A 5,229-nucleotide genomic window follows, 5' to 3' on the forward strand; every position below is an offset into this window, starting at 1 on the left:
TGATTTCCACACTTGGAGAGAGGTGGGGAAAGAAATTTCTCTGTTTTTTGCCTGGTGTATATTCCATATGGTATGTTGCAAAGTATCTTCTGGAATTAAAAGATAAGGTGAGAATGAATCAAACACAAAACCTACTTATTTTTAATTAATATTTCTCAGGACTCTCAGCACCTGTCTGTTGGTAATATGGTAGAAGGCTTATTCACTCTTTATCTGGTCAATAGATTATTTTTAAAAATTGAAAAATAGACCTGCATTGTCTTATGGATTTCAGCTGGACTAAACTGCGGATCTAAAGTGTGGATCTATTGTAAGACTTGTACATGTTACACTTTGCTAATGTGCATTCATGCTTTGTTGTGGTGGACCACAAATGGCTAGTTTATGCACTTCCACTAAAGCAATGCCAAATAATCAAATTATAATTCAGTGTGATGCATAAAGCGGGTCTATTTCTCAGTATGTTGTGTTAAATGTAAACTGTTATTGTAAAACACCAAATAATAATAATAACTGGAGACTATTTTGTCTTGTAGAGCCTATTATAACTTTAAGGAATATATTGTGAAGGAATTGTGCAGCAGCTGTCTAAATGAAGTCAGAGACACTGACACAAACTTGTAGTTTTGTATAGATAAATATATTTTACATTTATATTTAAAGCACAAAAGATAGTCAGGAACACAGGGACATCAAAAGGTAAATCCAAAGAGCATACAGGGGAAAAAAGGCGGGAAAAAGGGAAACTCCCGCCTTTCCATGCACAGCAACCAATTATAGCATAGATTTCCTCATGCATGAGCCAGCACACTTCATTCAATCAACTATAACTATGTGTCTTGGTCCATTGTACACTATACTGTTCCAGCTACTAAATTTAATATCCTAACAATCTTCCTGTTAGAAAAACTTCTAAAAAGAACATTTGAGATGTCTTTACTTTAATAGGAAACAAATGCGATAGCAAGAAAGAGTATGTTGCTATTGTTCTGTAGGAAGTTAGCACCCAGCCCTCTCCTAGAAAAATGAAATATCCTGGGAAATATTGAAAAGGCAGAATATTACATTTCCCTGGAAAAGAAATGGGGAAACATGTTTTTAGGCAGGAAACAGATTCACTCTTAATAGCCCCCACCTTGTTAATGGGCCATTAAAAAACCTGGGCCAGTCTATTCTACATAACAAAGATCTCTTCCCTTCAGCTCCAGGGTGATGGGATTAAAGCATGATAGTATTAATTCTTTACCCATCTCACCACAGGACACCTGGGAAAAAGCAATGCTCAATCAAATGTGGACTCAAAGCAGAACCGAAAGGTTGCCCCTGCCTGGCCCCACGGGAGTCTGACAACCAATCAGAAGACATTTCTTACACAGGAACAGGAAACAGAGAAGTGGGGCCGAACAAAGTATAAAAAAACCAGCAAGCCCCTTCTTTGCTCTTTTTTCTTCTTCACCCAACATCTGGAAGCATGTGATCCAACTTTTCTGTTCAGGACCTTGAACCATGTGGTCCTGTCCACCATTAAACCATCTTTCCAAGCAGCCTCCATGTTTCCAGTGTCTTTTTCCCCACTTGGAGCTGAACCCAGAAGGACATTTCTTCCAACAGTTCCTTAGACCAATTCCAACCTCCTCTGACCTGGTGCCCATCCCAGATGGTGTATACTTAATTGATTGGGAATTATAATTTCAAGATACTTGGAATATATCAAGAAGGGACAGACAGACTTTACATTCACTGCATGGACTGCAGATTTCTGCAAGTTGGGGTTCCTTAATAGCAATAGACTCATATATCACACTTCGCGGTGCTTTACAGTGCTCTCTAAGCAGTTTACAGAATCAGCCTATTGCCCCCAACAATCTGGGTCCTCATTTTACTCACCTCGGCAGGATGGAAGGAGGAGTCAACCTTCAGCTGGTGAGATTTGAACTGCCAAATTGCAGTCATCAGAAGTAGGCTGCAGTACTGCACTCTAACCACTGCACCACTGTGGCTCATATTTACAGAGTGAAACTATTTCCACATACTGTGGACTTTTTATTTTTTCCAGTCCAACAAAATGTTAGAAGATGGGGTGGGAAATAGACCTGGCTTATAGAGTAAACTCAGCTTATGCTAGAACACACAATGTTCCCAGGGAGGTACACATTAAATTTCTTAGGAAAAGTACAAGAGATGAAATCCTGAATGCACAAAGGGGGCAAGCCTTGACATATAAAGATAAGGAGATAACCATCCTGAAACAGATCCCCAAGAAAGTGAGGGAAAAAAGAAAACACTATTCGCAATTGGCGAATAAATTATACCAGAAGGGGGTGTGGTTTAGATGGTTGATGCCTGAAGGTATGTTAATATTCTGGGAGGAGACAAGAGTTAGGATTAATACACCCATAGAGGCGCAGGCCTTTATGGAGAAAAATAAACTCCTCCTAGAAAAACCAGATGATTCTTCAACAGACATACAAGACACGGGAGGGGCCGGAGCTCTGCCAGCGGGGGGAGATGGGGCGACAACAAGAAAGCTCAGATCACACAAATGAGTAAGAAAAGCCATCTGATATAAACTGATCGAAATTACCAATTGAATTTACCACACTGACTACATGTTATTACTTAATATTGAATTTTATGCAAATGTATACTATGAGTTTGGAGGGGGGGGTGCATCTACCGTATTTCGCAGCTGCCAAAATTTGTAATTTTTCCCTTACCTTTCCCCTTTGTAAAATATAAAAAAACTAATAAAACTTTTTTTTAAAAAAAATGTTGGAAGGTAATTTAAAAAGGGCCTAGAACTCTGTCCATGCATGATCCGGATAACTCTTTGTAAACATTGCAGAATATGACCGCATTTGGTGTGACAGAAGAACCTGACAAACCAAGTTGGAGCTTGACTTGGTTGGAGTACTTGCAGTGCATCTGTATGGCCAGTGACTCCAAATGTTGCTGACTCCTCCTTTCCAAACCCTGCTTCTTTCCATCAGAGACAGCATATGATACCTGCTCTGCAATATCCACCAAACACAAACAGAAAGAGGTTGCAATGCTTATGTATCCAGGCTGATTACAGATAGTCCTTGACTTATGACCACAATAGAGCCCAAAATTTCCATTGCTAAGCAAGCATGTGTTAAGTGAGCTTTGTCCCATTTTTACAACATTTTTGGCAGAGTTGTTAGGCAAATCATATCATTAAGCAAATCTGGCTTCCCCCATTGACTTTGCATGTCAGAAGCCAGCTGAAAAGAATATAAATGGTGATTGTGTGACTCAGGGACAAAGAAACTGTCATAAATACATGCCACTTGCCAAGTGCCTGAATTTTGATCACCTGGCCATGGGAATGCTGTGAAAATAGTTCATAAGTCATTTGTTCAGTGCGGTTATGACTTCAAATAGTCACTAAACAAGTGGTTGTAAGTTGAGGACTACCTGTAATCCCCAAGAAGATGCACAGACACCCACACACTCACTAACACATGCTTACATTAATGTGTGTGTGTGTGTGTGTGTGTGTGTGTGTGCATCTTCTTGGGGATTACACACACACACATGCTTACAATGTGTGTGTGTATGTGTATATATATATGTGTGTATAATTATTTATACACACACACACGTGTGTGTGTGTGTGTGTGTTTGTTGCATTTGTGCTGATAAATAAATGAAGGGAGACTAATATAGATCTATTTCAAGCTATTTAGCTCTCATCAGCTAACAATACCCTTATTGGGATTTGAACCTGTTGACATAACACACACACACACACACACACACACACACACACACACACATTCTGATAACAAAATTGGAAAGAATTTCCAAAACCATGATACGCATGCTGCTCTTCATTGAATTTTGGGAAGAAATTCGTCTCAGAATTGTGTTTGCCTGATACAGGGGTGGGTTCCTGCCAGTTGTAACCTCTTCAATAGAAGAGGTTCCACAAATGTACTGTGCTGTTTAGAACCGGTTCCTGATCCCCGCCCCGTGCCCGTGCGCACCACACTTGCCTCGCCTGCCGCTCACTGATTGGCTGGCTCACCAATCGCCCCGCCTGCCTCTAAGAATCCTATCTAAACCTTAAAGTCTTAAAGCTGTCAAGTTTAAACATCCCTGGGATTGTTTTTCTAAAGGGTTAGGGGTGCAAGAGTCTTGTAACTTGACAGCTTTAAGACTTGCACACTTCAATGCCAGAGTTCCTGAGTCAACATGACTGGAGGAGGAATTCTGGGAGTTGAAGTCCACAAGTCTTAAAGCTGTCAAGTTTGAACACCCCTGGGGGTTTTTTCTAAAGGGTTAGGGGTGCAAGGGTTTTGTAACTTGACAGCTTTAAGACTTGCGTGCTTCAAATGCCAGTTTCTGAGCCAACATTTTGGTTGCTAAGCAAGAGGGTTAAGTGAGTTTCACCACATTTTACAAGTTGGCCATGCCCACCCAGTCACATGACTGCCAAGCCACTCCCACTCAGTCACATGACTGGCAAGCCACTCCCACAAAGCAGGCCACACCTACAGAAGAGGTTCTAAAAATTTTTGAAACGCACCACTGGCCTAATAGCAGAATAACTCAAAACTAAGTAGTATTTGGTCTGGCAAGATAAGCCACCGCAACAATAACCAAGTTGAAAGATTATCTGGATATCCAGAGAATAAGCCCCATCTCCAGCATCCCAACGGAAGACCCCATTGGTCAGCAGTTTGAAAGAGGAGGCTGCCCCTATTCCCTGGCTCAGCCTGCCACATGGTCCCATGACCCAGAGCGGAACTCTTATCAAGGCCTTAGTTGAGGCCCACCAGCTTTTCCCTGCTTTGTTCAACGCGGGGTAGAAGGTGCAGTTGCCCGGGACTCTACGGGTAGAAGGGGCCATTCGTAGTGTGATTTGAAAAGGCCAGATGGATTTCTGTGGTTCATTTAAGGCAGGGCTTCCCTAAACCTGGCAATTTGTGGACTTCAACTCCCAGAATTCTTCAGCCAGCTATGCTGGCTGGAGAATTCTGGGAGTTGAAGTCCACAAGTCTTAAAGTTGTCAAGTTTGAAGACCTCTGATTTAAGGCAATAAGATTAATAAAGTCCAATGTGATTTTTCTTTGTTGCTTATCCCAACACTCGCTTTGGCTGCCCGTTGACTTCAATGGGAAAAAGAACTCGGTACGGCGGGGAAATTCTCCACCACGGGCTGCTAAGGGGAGAACAGCGCCCTTTGCGGGCAGGGGCTGCGAG

Source organism: Natrix helvetica (assembly GCF_964273705.1).
Source record: "Natrix helvetica genome assembly, chromosome: 2".
Taxonomy (NCBI): Eukaryota; Metazoa; Chordata; class Lepidosauria; order Squamata; family Natricidae; genus Natrix; species Natrix helvetica.